The sequence below is a fragment of the Phasianus colchicus genome, chromosome 1 (assembly GCF_987193195.1).
Source record: "Phasianus colchicus chromosome 1, bPhaCol1.hap1.1, whole genome shotgun sequence".
NCBI classification, from domain to species: domain Eukaryota; kingdom Metazoa; phylum Chordata; class Aves; order Galliformes; family Phasianidae; genus Phasianus; species Phasianus colchicus.
Window position 1 is genome coordinate 32,362,369 of NC_143436.1, and position 14,665 is coordinate 32,377,033.

At 35.8% G+C, this 14,665-nt stretch overlaps 1 long non-coding RNA gene across 1 annotated transcript; it reads right to left on the bottom strand.

Moving 5' to 3' along the window:
• Window positions 1–9,011: 9,011 nt before the first annotated feature.
• On the bottom strand, window positions 9,012–14,658 carry LOC149919479 (uncharacterized). Its single transcript, XR_016463602.1, has 3 exons — window positions 14,565–14,658; window positions 13,748–13,854; window positions 9,012–9,073 (listed from the first exon to the last, which is right to left on the bottom strand). It is a non-coding gene; the product is annotated as an uncharacterized LOC149919479 (long non-coding RNA).
• Window positions 14,659–14,665: the final 7 nt, after the last annotated feature.

Genomic DNA, 14,665 nt, shown 5'->3' on the forward strand with positions numbered 1-14,665 from the left:
CTGCAGAGGAGTGAAATTCATTCAAAATTATTTGGGCCCTGGGAATATGGCCAAGATCACCAGAGCATATCTTGATATAGTACTTATATTATTTCACTGCTACTTAGGACATGAAGAATGTACAGTCTATTCATTATGGTTTTAAAAATATATGCCATTTTAACGGCTTAGAAAAGTCCCCCAAGTAATTCCAGTATGAGATCAAACAGCAGTCACGGACAGTGAACATCAAAGTTTGATTGCTATCGATACATATATAAAAATGAAGGAGTGCTATTTTACTTATCTTAAAGGAATAACATCAGTAATTAGCATAAAATAATATTTAAATCTAGACAAAGGTAATTCTTTGCACTTTTATGAGCCCTAACCACCCTCATCAGTCAGTTGGGAAAGGTATAGAAACCTTAAATGTAGAAGGCACTCTTTGAAATGCAGCTGCTTTTAGGATGCACTCTGATCACAGTTTTGATGTTCCAGTAGCTTTGGGCAAGAGCTGGTAGAAGAGAGAAGTGAAATTAACTGAAGAGAAATCAGAGGGGAAATTATCATAGTTAAACAATAGCCAAAATCTCTAATTAAAATGTATCCACAGACACTGGAGCTCATACTTACACTTCATTAAAGAGGGACCTGGGATACTTGGTAAGCATGTTTTCAGTCTCTTAGCTGTGCATTTAGTATGGATACAAGAGTCTGCAAATGAGAATTTAGATATATGTAAATAGATTGTGGAGTACATACATAATCATTTAACTACTTCTCAGTAGATTAATGGTAAAAACAGATTAAAAGTGGACAAAGCCTTAGTGTGGGGAGCCTTGCAACTAACTAGTGTGGTAGTCTTGATTTAGAGCTAATTTTTCATGAGAGTTTTAGCACATTTTTATGATAAGGGGAAAGCTAAATGTAAGTTTGAAAGCACTGGGCTTACTTGAGAGTGGAAGAAACACAAATGGAAATGTGACGTGTTTCTTGAAAGGAAAATTATCCGTCAGAACCATCTTATTTAATCTGGTTTGCAAAGTAAAATAAAACTCATTCACATTTTTATTAGATATTTACTATGAAGTCTCTCATGTCTTGGTCTTGGAACTTTAACCACTGACACAATGAAGGAAGAAAGTCTAGTATTAGGAAATACTGCTCAGTGAAGAATGGAAATTATAAAACAAAAACATGGAGGCAGTGCACTAAACTCAAGCATAACATTTTTATTTGCTTCATTTCAGCCTGTACCAAGATGCAAAAACTTCCACTGGTCAAATAAATACTTTTTCAAGTTGTGATGGGAGCAAAAGGGAATTACTATTTTTCTCCACAGATTAATACACTTCCTATTGAATGTTCCACAAAGGTGAAAAATAAGGAAGGAGTGATTCATATAGTATCTCAGCTCAGCTGAAGTTCATCTTACTTACTGAAAATGTTGGATCCTCTTTGAAATATGAAACACTGAATATTAACCTTGCACATCTAGGAGGCAAGTGTTCTCAGAGTGAGAAATGTTTGTAGCAACACTGCATGTTTAAGTTGTTAAATTGGCCAATTATTTTTTTTCTGCTGATTTTCCAAGCTTGTTTTTTTCATCTAAGTATCAGATGCCTATTTGGATAATGTTTTCAGAGAATAACAATCTTAATAGAAATCTGGAATATCTAAAGTGATAAGTTCAATGTCAAACTACAGAAAGCAGTAGCCAGAATATATTCCAATTTGTGTTGGTCCCTGAATTGTAATTATCATTTGCATTTCAATTGCATCTAGAGGTCATTTCTGTTTGCAGCAATACTAAACTTTCTCCAGAATAATTCTGAATAAATAATCTTAAGATCAAAAAACAACAGGAATTAGGAAGTTGTATTGGCTTTATTTAGAAAATGGAAGACTAAAATTAAATATCTTTGCGTACAAGAGACGTGTCAGAACTGGATTCTGGACTCACATTTTCATCACTACCGTTACACAGACCACTACATGTTTAACATTTTAAAACATTTAAAGCAAATTCTTATAGTCTGCACATTACTTGCTAATACAGATTGTATTTTCATCTTACTGCTGGAAAAAAAATAATAATAATAAAAAAAATTCAAAAACAAGTGTGAAAAATGCATCCTTACTGTAGTAGAGACATATGGAACATTAGCCAGGTGGTTTGTACCCTTTATTTATTGTTTTGTTGTGTTTCCCCTTGGAAAGCAAATAAAATTATTTGTCAGGACACAGTTTTAGAAGTTACATAAATGCCTTTAAATAGAAAGTATGTACAATTTAGGTTTTGGAGAGGCAGTGTGTGAGATCTAAATATCAGTAACATCAAACAAAGAGAAATTAAGCAACAGCAACAGGTATAGATCTAAGGCAGAGAACTACATCAGGCTGCAGAACCCAAGATCAAATACACACGATTTTCTTTTTACCCTTTGGGGTCATTTCTCTGATAAATAATTCACAGGCTGCAGTGCAAAGTAGTTTGCATACTGACAAGATTAAAAAGAATGCTTTGTCTGGGTTAAATTTACAATCTGAAACCTTCCTTTAAAATGTCAAGCAGGTAATTAATTTAAGATGGTTTGCCAAGAAGAATCTCTGACCCTGTCAGAATAATTTCATTTCTTGAGGGTGAAGGGGATATTACATTTATCTTTGTGGAGTCTCACGTTTGTTTTCTTCCTCCCTTCTCCTCACTTCTTGCCATTTATTACCTGTTTCATAACGTCATGTCAAAGTAAAAAATTAGCACTACAATCTTTTCCTCGTTAATTTGTGACAATACAGCAAACACTGGCTGCAAATTGCCAATGAATAGGGAATAGAGTACAAGTCAGACCTCTTGACTCAAGCAGAAGATGAGCATTTTCTGCAGAGAGAGCTCTCCCCTTCCTGAGCATTCAGACAAGCATTTTGAGTAGCAGTGGGAAATGCATAAATTCAACAGCATGAAGATTTGCTTTTGGCATAGCAAAACATCCTGTCCCACATATGCACAGTATTATGAATGAATGCTTAAATGTATGACAATCAGCAGGATTTTTACATCTGCTCCTCAAACCAGGTTTACTGGTGTAAAATTTTATTAGAAACTGTGTCACCTCTGCTAATCCCTGCAGGCAGTGTGGAAGAGATTAAACAATGCAGTGACACTACTTGGAGTCTAAATCCTAGGTTTGTGTGGTTAAGCAGAAGAAAGGGGGAATGGAAAACAGAAATACACCAAGAAAATTGAAAACAACATTCCTGAATATGTAGTGAACTTTCTCTTAGAAGCTGTTTGTGACATTCTATACTAATCAGTTTGGGTTTTTTTATTATTATATTCAAATTACCTCTAATTAAGAAACAATAAGGAAATCTCGGTTTTCTCAGGAGGAAGAAATTACATCAAGCTTGGCTTCCTCTGAAATCCAAAGAAAAATAAAAAATCAGAAAATCAAATATATCTAAATTGCAAAAGTAGATAGCAAGAGATATGCTAAAGTACTTGAAGTGCTTTGGACTACTTAGCTACCCTCCATATTGACTGATCTTTTGAATTTTACCGTAATTTATCATTCATATGGCTACCTGATAAATACCTATTTTTCTTTTCAAGATGTTTATTACATCCAACCAAATCAAGAATCAACCTATTGATACATTCCTTTCCCTTTTGGAAATAGCTCTAAAAAGTGAAAATAAGAGAGGAACCTTCTGCATTCTTTACAGAAACTTTGAAATGGACAGCAAGAACCCCTACTGGAAGGCTATAATTTTCAGTGGCACCTGAAAAGGTGGACTGAGACCTCTTGAATGCTGCTGTTCTCCCAGTGTTTCAAATGATGCCTCTCATACCTCCTAACAAGATTATTTTGGTTCAGTGTGGGTACTCAACCTCTTAATAAGGAGAGATCACATAAACTAATGAAGACAAAACCATGTTTCTTTTTTCAAACATCACTTATTATCAGTTTTCGAATTGCATAGCAACATAAAGTTAGGTTTTTCTTGTTCTTTCTTGTTTTTTTTTGTTTGTTGGTTTGTTTTTTGTTTTTTGTTTTTTTGTTTTTTTAATGGGTGCTGGGGTGTTTTAGAATATCACAGCTTTCACTGGCCATTATCTCTGTCTTATCCCAGAAATCTCTTTTCAGTTATTAGCTTACACAAAGGAAATCAATGAAAGTTCCATCAGAGTAGAATGAAATTTAGTTGAAAGTGTAGTCATTTCCTTCCGGGGCAAATATTTTCCATTTGGGAAGAGAAAGGATGGAGGTGGATGCAAAGCCAAAACATGATATGCTGATGAGAAGTTCTATTTGATTTCAGATGAGTGAAGATAAAGTATCTGGAGGACCTTTTTTGTAGACTCACTCATCTGAATGTCTCTCATGAGCTGTATCAATAAAATGCCTATAAAAATGGGAAAAGGGTATTGTAGTGCTTACTCCTTAGCAAAGAGAATACTTTTTACTCCACTGAAATGAACAGAGCTCTGCTACTCAATGGAAAGTGACTTCTTCATGTCCAGTGCTGTAATGCAAATCTTCATGCTGGAAAAAAAAGCTCTCTTAATCTTTCTTCTTCACTATACCAGATTTTGGAGTGAAACCACCCCATATATTTTTCACAACATTTTCAAAATATGCAAGTCTCTCTCTAAGTTGTAATTTTTCTTGATACTCTGTACTAAGGAAAGTAATTCCCCAAATCATACCCACATCTGAATTACCTCTAACTATTCCATGGTAATTACCCTACATTCAGGCCTTGATTCAGTGAGATTAAAAAAACAAAACAAAACAAAACAAAACAAAACAAAAAAAACACCTGATCTAATTTCACCCCATAAAAAATAGTACTACCATGAGTAGAAAATCTTGTGTATTCAAAGATATAATTTTTTAATAGCTAGCTTTTTGGGAATGCCTCTCTCTAAAGATCTTCAGAATAAACCTGCTGCTCTATCACAGAAGTTATCATTTTCCTCTCCATTAACAAGAATTCCAAAATTGTACAAGGAATTCCTTATTCAGTGGCAGTCATGAAGTGCTTGACTGTTTTAGAGCTGTAAGATTACGTCCCTGTTCCACTACAATAACTATACTGCAAGGTACACATACATTGCTTTAAAGATAACCAAAGCTGCTCAAATCTATTATAATGTAACAGTCATGTTGCCTTAAGAAGGTAAATTTGGAAATTAGTTTGTAAACTTTGATTTACAACAGGAATAGCTTAAACAAATATGATTTACAGTGGGTATTTACAGAAATCATGAACGAGTGATAGATCAAGGAAAAAAAATCCTTTTGTTGTGTGAATGGTAATATTGACTGTTTATACTCATTCATGAGAAAGTGATGATAACTCGTCCAGAAGATAAATGTACTTAATTAAACAAGAAACTGCATATATAGGTTTATTAGTTTTGTAAGTAGCATAGACATACGTAGCCTACTCTGTAATGATTGTTTACAGAACATTTAGCACTCTTATGCTAGATGAATTATTAGTTATGTCAAAATACCTAGGAAAAGAATAAAACAGTTTTCCCCATGCGTGAAAAGGTAGATACCCTAAGAATTTAAATGTTTTCAGGTATTCCAACAGAACACAAAAAGGAATTCTGTGATGTAAACAAACAGCACCTGGGGGATAGGAAGCTGAGAAATTATATTTTATCTATGAAAAACGGTAAACGTACTAATGCAATTAGAAAGACAATCTCAATTTATTGCACTTTTCTATTTTTCTTATGACTTTTAGCCTATTATTAGAAAATACTTCCCAGTAACTTTATTACGATCCAGTTTTCTTATCACACAATTTTATTTGCAGTGCATACTTTCAGTAATGACATCCAATAATGTCTCTTTTCAATAACAACTTATATATCCACAAAACTACAACAGTCCATTCGCTGCAAACTGTTTAATAATGCGAGAGTGAGTTCAACATGTTTCTTTCCAGAGTTTTGATCTAAATAAATACCCTGCTTAAAAACTGTGTTGTCAGAGGGAAAGTTAGCTGCATCAGAAAGATGCTCCATTCTTCCTCCATTCCACTGGTGCATGTAATGTTAAGGGAAAAGAAGGAGTAAATAGGCAAATCCATGCTTTGGCTTTCACAGTCGTAGTACAGACCTCATTTCCATTCCTTGTGTACCTGAAACCTGATGAGGAATCTTGTAAAACTAGCCATCTGATGAAGGCTTGACACTTCAAATTAAATAGCAAAATTACCAAGTAGTTTGATATTAATGCAGGTGAGAAGGAGTCTCTTAAGATGAGCAACAGTACAACTATAATACATCAGGTTAACAGATTGGACAAATCACAATGTAATGTGTTGTAGCAGCTAATATTCACTGATATTTAATGAGATGTTTTGAACTATATATCTCCTTTGAATCCTCACCTTCTCTGGAGCTTTTAGTAGTTTATGCTTTCCTTACAGGTTTTCTGTCAATGAAACCGTGAACAAATATTGTTTTATATATCAAGTTTATTAAGTCTGACAAAAAATAACCAAACTGAATTCTACAGAGTTTATGTATTTTCTAACAGTTTATAACTGATCTATTTTTACCAAATTTTCATTCTAAACTTCCATTACATACAAGAATAAATTATCATCACTAACATTAGTTTACACCTCAATATAGTTTTTAAGCGATGTTTTGAGAATACCAGAAAAGCAAAGATCTTCAACAAGAATGCATAAAGAATTAAGTACAATAACTTTATTTTAGATGTCTGATGTTATTTTACATCTTAAATGAGTCTTAAATGAGATTTTTCTGAAAAAAAAAAAGTCACTACTAAACAAAAGATTACAGAATCACAGAATCACAGAATCACTAAGGTTGGAAAAGACCTATAAGATCATCCAGTCCAACCACCCACCTATCACCAATGGTTCTCGCTAAACCATATCCCTCAACACAACATCCAAACGTTCCTTGAACACCTCCAGGGAAGGGGACTCCACCACCTCCCTGGGCAGCCCATTCCAGTGCCTGACCACCCTTTCAGAGAAGTAGTATTTCCTAATATCCAGCCTGAATCTTCCCTGGCGCAGCTTGAAATCATTTCCTCTAGTCCTATCACCAGTTATACGGGAGAAGAGGTCAACCCCCAGCTCGCTACAACCTCCCTTCAGGTAGTTATAGAGAGCAATAAGGTCTCCCCGGACCCTCCTCTTCTCCAGACTGAACAATCCCAGCTCCCTCAGCCGCTCCTCATAAGGCCTATGCTCCAGACCCCTCACCAGCTTTGTTGCCCTTCTTTGAACACGCTCCAGGGCCTCAATGTCTTTCTTGCAGTGAGGGGCCCAGAACTGGACACAGTACTCAAGGTGCGGCCTCACCAGAGCTGAGTACAGGGGAACAATTACTTCCCTACTCCTGATGGTCACACTACTTCTGATACAAGCCAGGATGCCATTGGCCTTCTTGGCCACCCAGGCACACTGCTGGCTCATGTTTAGACGAGCATCAACCAACACCCCCAGGTCCATTTCCTCTACACAGTCTTCTAGCCACTCCGCCCCAAGCCTGTAGCGTTGCTTGGGGTTGCTGTGGCCAAAGTGAAGGACCAAGGCAAGCAAATGTTGAGATTTGATTTTCAGAATATATTACCACATTCATGATGAAAAAATATCATTCATTTATATTAAAAAAATGATATGTTCTCCTGTGTACAGGTACCATACTAAATCTAGATGTGAAAAGTTGTTCTGGTCCAGAAGTTAAAGATAGTTAAAGAACAGATTTCAACGATTGACAAGTTTATATACGTTTCCCCCAAAACTCTCTTTATTATTTGTCTCACACTTTCTACAGTCTTCACTTATTATTTGTTACTTCTGTAATATCTGAGATATCTAAATAATGTGCAGCATCCAAATTCTTTAAATGAGAGCTTTCTGAATTAAGTATTCTATTTAGATTTGCACTATAACTCACTCCAAAGAAAAGCACACAAAAAATCTATTGCTTCAGAAAATAAAAACAGAGGTTTTCAAAAGTAGAAGTTAAAACTCTTCTCCCAACTTCCTCAAACTCTCCCAGATAATCTTCATCTTTCCGAAGAAAGAAGAAACAGAAAACAAAAATAAATTTACACATACAGACAGAGAAAAATTAAATTTATGTTTATTACAAGTATAATGAGACTTATTCTCACTATCCTGCTGACAGGAAACAAGACAGATGTATGTGGAAGGGTTACAATATAAAGAGAGTTTTCTGTATAGTTTTTGGCATATTCCTTTGCTCGGAGAACTTTATTTTTGGATAAGAAGAGATTCCTGAAAGAAGCATCCCTGTACGCAGTTTTTTAATCACTCTTTTACCAGGCAAAAATCACAAAAGCCTGTAAAAGACAGCAATGAACACCAGTGCAGGGGAATATTTTATTCAATCTGGATTTAGCTTGAGTTTGGCTAACAAACCAGTTCCTACAGCCAGGTGTGCCCTGTGCCCATTGTACCTATTATCTACAACAACTGACCCAGGAACCATAGAATTCCCATGCTTACATTGAAGGGCACTTAGCAGTTTGTTTGGTTTTCTTGTCATTTCACAAGTTACTTTAGAGATGCATAGACCAAATCTATCTTTGTTAACAACTTTTTCAGCTAAACCCATACGGTTATCATTGGTTTCAGTGTGTCATTCCTTTTAAGCTGAGTAGAGAAAAGTTTGTCTCAAAGGCATTACAAACCTTATGTGAAAACTTTTGATCCTTTTTCAAAGAATTCCTTATTCTCAAACCTAAGAAACAATCTTACTGCTGTTAGTCAGCTGAAATTGCCCACTTATCAAGGTAATAGAGATTTCTACTTATTTATTAATTAATTTGGGTAAGATTACAGACCAGAAGTTCAACTGTTTATGTTCTTCGTCTTTCTCTTGAGGTACTGTGAGGGTTTACTAGTTTTCATTATGATGTGTATCAAAGAGTGCAGCTATTCTCCCATTACAAATTAGGCTGAAATAATTAAATTCTGTCAATGAGACTGGTGAAGAGTAAATCATCAACGGTGATCTTCTACTGCAGCTAAAATGTGTTGTAAAATTGAAAGCAGAAATCTGTGGATAAAATAAAAATGATGAATTTGTATTTAGCCTTCTTATCTCCCAGTCATATAATAAATAAACAACTCAGTTCTCTTTATTCATCATTGAAATTTTCATAAAACATACAGTCCTTAAAACGCCTATTCTGCATCTTAATAGCAACAATTTCAGATTTTAAGTGAAAGGACTAACTCTGAGCAGACTTTTGGATCTGTAAAGAACAAACCTATTTCACTCACTGCAGTGCTTTGCAAAATCTTTGTAATTCACATATCAGACCTTCAGGAGGCATTTCTCTGATTTGTCACAAAATTCTCAGCCCCTGCAGTGAAGGAAACCTCCAGTACTATGAATATGATTAAGTGCAGAGGAATCTAAGGAAACCATCAGCAGACGCTCAGCATTCTTCACGCCCTTGCAATGCTGCAGCTAGAGAGAAGGTAAATTCTGACAGCTGATTTCACAGAGTTTTACCCAAAGCAAGATATATCTTTCCTACCAGCGATATCAAATCCTTGACCTTTGCTTCTCTTTTCTCCTTTATCTTTGATTCGAAAGATCAGAAACCCCATAAAAATACAATCTTCTCAATGCCTTGACAAATACATTGGAAAAATCATATAGAGGGAATAAAAGCATTCTGCTTAGCACATAAATAGGCAATCCACTGGGAAGCAGATTATTTGGAAATCTCCAGCCCCTCACGCATCCTCTCCTTGAGGAGAGAGAGATTCTTATATATGAGAAAGTTTCAGCTTCCACATTAGCACATTTTTCCTTGTTGTTTATTACTACTGTATTGTTACTATAGTTATTATTACTTTCCTTCCTATGCTAGATAAGCTCTTAAAATATTCCACCTGTAAGAACTCTAATATTTAGACACCAGATGGTGATAACTGACTGTATCCAAGACTGCAGGCTAAAGATAACAGCTTTTTAGTTATGTCAACAGCATTTGACTTGTCTTCAAAATCACAGAATGAAGGTGTGTCTATGAATCTATTGAGAGAGAAGTAGAATGTTCTCTCTTTGTGAGAAAAACTGCACAATATTCTGGGTCCACTGTGATTCCAAAGAAAGAGTTGCTTGTCTCTACATGTGACATCTGTTGTTTAAGAATCTCAAAGTTCATATTTGGAGGTCCATAGCTTTAACTCCAAGTATCTGAAATGCATCCCCTGCATTATATAGTATTTTTCACCACATTTTCTACGGTCAGTCAATAACATTTGTACAGGTTGTGTTCAAGAGCTGTTGAGACATGGCACTGAGGGACATGATTTAGGGGGGAAATATTGGTGGTAGGTGGAATGTTGGACTAGATGATCTTGGAGATCTTTTCTAACCTCAGTGATTCTGTTCTGTTCTATGATATGTGGAGACAAATCACAATAATAGTGTATAGAACATGCAAAATGAGGGCTACAGAACTTTTGACACTATTCACCAACTTGACTGTACAGTCATAGGAGAGGAAAAGTCTCTGTGTATAGCTTGCTTGCTCCCAAAGTCCTGAAAAAATTGTGCAACATTAAGAGGAGCTTGACATATCAGGACCTTTTATGATGTCTGACAGAACACTATGGGGTAAGAACACAGATAAGAATTTATAGCCCATCTGGCACCCTCTCTCAAGCTGTATCCCACTGAGACTGTTCAGCATGTTGATCTGAAGTCGCAGCTAACATATGAGTTAGCAAAACTACTATGAAGAAATAACTGCCTTCCCAGAAAGAAAGATAGACAGATCTAGAATGAGAATCAGTGATGACACTTGTATCCTAAATTTAGATTTTCAGGAATAAACTTACAAAAGAGAGATTACTTACAAAACTTATAGATTGACAGGATTTAGTGCCTCCTACTATTTAATTTCACAAGATATTCATATCTAAACCTTGAACTGATAAACAAAATATGATATAAAAACGAGTTATTGACAAAAAGGTTCGCATCAAAACCCAATACTTGTACCCTTAAGTAAATAACTGGGAAGGGTCTTTCTTTGCACTGTCAAAATATTAGTGTCATCTTTTCTTATCATCTGCAAAGTGGAAGCTAAAAAGTACTTTGGATTGTTAAATGTTTCATTCCAATGTTTCATTCACACCTGACTGTCACAGGAAAAACAGATGCTTAAGTGAACTAAGTCTGACAATGGAAAATGTATGAAAAGCTACTGGCTTTTCAACTGGAAATGGTCTTAGCCTACTCCCCTTTTGTCAGTTTTTCCTGATAGCTCTCTTGACAAGTACACAAATTTTCAGGAGAGATCTGGACTTATAAAGAGACAACAGAAACAAAAAATAGATTAAACTGGTAAGTATGCTGATTTATCCACTCAAGAGGATCATCAGATTGGAAGGAATCTAGCAGGTTATGCTAAGGCAACTCTTCATTATCAAAAGCTCATGGCAATCATGGAAGAGTGCTGAGGACTGGAGGAAATGAAATGTTATTCCTAGTTTTTAAAGACCAGGAAGGGACATCCAGAGAACTGCAGGTTCATTAACCTCATTTCAGGCCCTAGCATGGTGATGGAGCAAATAATTATGGAACTGAGTTTCAAACCAGGAAAGAAGAGAAGGTAATAGCAAATAGTCAGCATGGATTTATGAAAGGGAAATCCTATATGACAAATCTGACAGCATCCTAGAATGACTGTCTTGGTGGATGAGGAGAGGGCAGTGAGCATTTCTCACAACTTTAACAAACCTTTCAACACTGTCCCCCATAGATGAACTGGTGGAGTACAGACCAGATAAGTAGGCAGAGAAGCGGACTGAAACTTTGTGTACTGCAGAATGCTTAGGTTCTCAGCTGAAAATGTTTTACTCACAAATTCATTCCTTACCATGCTCAGGGTTGTGGGACTGGACACAGGAAATTAAGCAGAGTCCAGACTTGTGGGAATAATGCCAACATGAGAATAGATATAGCTGCTGTTAGCACCTCTGCTTTGAGCAAGACTTTCAGTCTATGCCTTTGCTTCTAATTATAAGATTGAAAGCAAGGATGTCCTCATTAAACATTCTGGGCTTGAGTTTACTACTTTAGCACAAACAATACATAACGAGCTTCATTCCTCATGGACATACAGAAGTCAGGAAGCCAAGCCTTTGTACCATTCTTCTCACTCATCACAAAGAGATGTACAGTTCCTAGGGACACACTTTAGTTATAGATGACATTACCCTTGGTTCAGAGTAATGAACCAGCTTTTATCTACGTACCCAACTAGCTTTTATCTACATACCCAAGCTGATTACCAAAAAGCAGTTATTAATAAAAGCATAGCTGTGAAAATATGGAGGTCAAAAAAAGTTGTAAATAATTCTGAGGTCTTCAGCACATATTTGAATTGTTAGCTTGTGCTGAACACGCAAGTGGGAGGGGCCAGCCTTGGCAGCACCAGCTTTGGGAAGGAGAGGATCTCTGTTTTGAAGGAAGAATATGAAGACTGCTGTGCTATTAGTGCAAAAAGGGAATGCTGCTTTGCAGTGTTTCGCAGACACACAATGAGAGCTCAAAACCTGCTCTTTCACTCTCAAGCACACAGCAAACTTCTTTTATTCTTTCTGTCCCCCCTCTTCTGCCACCTAATAGCTGCCCTGTACCAACACTAACAAAGTACATACTTGCTATTGATGCCAGTTTTGAAGTGAATGCACAAATACTAAAACAGCTTCAGATAATTACAGAAAATTAAAATGGCTGTTATTGTTCAGGTAAGATTTCAGTGTACATTAATATCATATCATTATCTTCAGAGAAAAAAGGAGCTCTATTAATCCTCTAAATTTTTTTTTGTGACCCCCAGATGTAGTTATTATGAATGGTACCTGAATTTTCTCAGAAATCTTCTGCCTTTCAAATTCAAAATCATTACTTTCTGCAGCCCAGAGTACACAGGCTGTAATGAGAGCGTGCCAGTGGTTTGAGAGAGATCTATTACTCAGAGAAAGAGGTATAAAACTAACATACTGTTCATGGTTTGCAGAACCTCAAAGGGAGCTACTGCTGTAGGGGGAGAAACAATTATATCAATACCAGCATGTAACTTATAGTTTCATTTGTTATCCAGCCTTTTCTTTTGTTTATATGGGTCATCATTATATTGGCTGCATTTTAAATATTACTGCTTTTCATTTTTGAGCAGTAACATAACATTAAATAAATACCTTTAAGATCTACATGGCACAGTTATTTCCTAGCATAATTTTGTGCAGCTCAGCAAGTAATTTCACCTGCTGAGAGAACTCAGGAAAGCAACCAGGCTGTCTCATAAAGCTACTAAATCAGTGTAAGTGAAGTTGCATTTAGACTGGATCAGGGAATGAACTCAAGTTCATATGCATAGAAATTTGCTGCTTATACTTCTTAATAGCAAATATAATACTAGTTGAGTTTGGCACAACTCATAAAATTCTTGTCAAGCCATTCTGGCTTTTTGTTTGTTTGCTTGTTTTAGACAAGATACTAAGAGATTGCAGGAATATTCTTTTCCTAGAAAATGCTGTTCATGATAAATAACCTCTTTCATAGGACAAACTCACAATTGTTGATTATTTCTTGGTGGTGCTTTCTCTTTCAAAAACGGACAGGGGATGAAGCCCCTTTAAACTTCAAATAATAGATCATATAAAAAGACTAAAATTAAATGAACAAAATAAACAGACTCACAGACTAGATTTTGCTGCTGTGTCCCCCATGCATCTGAGGTACTTGCTCTGCTCCTCAGCAGACCTGGTGAATGCTCAGTTGCAACTCTCAGCTCAACACATCACTACCTGCAGCACCACAAGGAAAAAAAAAGTAAAAAAAGGCCACCCTCAAGGCTTGCTCTCCATCCACCATTTAACTTAGTCAATGGCTTGCTATTTTATTTCATTTTTATGCCTCTAAATGAATTTTTCTTGGACCCAGGAAAAACATGGATTGTTCCTAAAAAGAAGGATTTTGCTTAGTATGTGTGATTTTTCTGGACATGTCCACTTTTGTCTTTGCACAGGACACAATACAAACTGTGAGCTCTAAAGAGGCAGTACATATATTAGAATAAAATCACAACAGATGCCAATAATCACCTTTTGACACAATTAGAATTCCAAGTAAAAGCAGTTAGTGAAGATGTTTTAAATATTTTCCTGACAGAAGAATGGCAAAGAGTTTAATACATTTCAAGAACATGGTAAACACTTCCTCAACAAATTAATGGATGTATATTTTTTCAACAGTGGTTTTCTGGAATTTGTTTGCATGAGGTGGATCATAGATTTTGGAAAACTAACCTAGAGGGAATAAAACACAGAAAAGTAAAATAGACAAAGATACATTACGTAGAGTTAATCAAAATAACTCTGTAATTTACCTCCTAAAAATATATGTCCTCTTTGCGTAAAAATGTATGCCATGATTGAATGTTGGGTGAATAATTTTTATTTTATTTTATTTTAGTAAATGTAGAATTATATTTGTCTTGATAAAGGTAGTGTCTTACCTCAATTTTCCAGTGCATCTGAGCTTTATTTTGCCTTTGTGATAAAGACTGATGGCAAACAGCCATTTGCAATTCCCTGGTCAATGACCCATGACTGATCA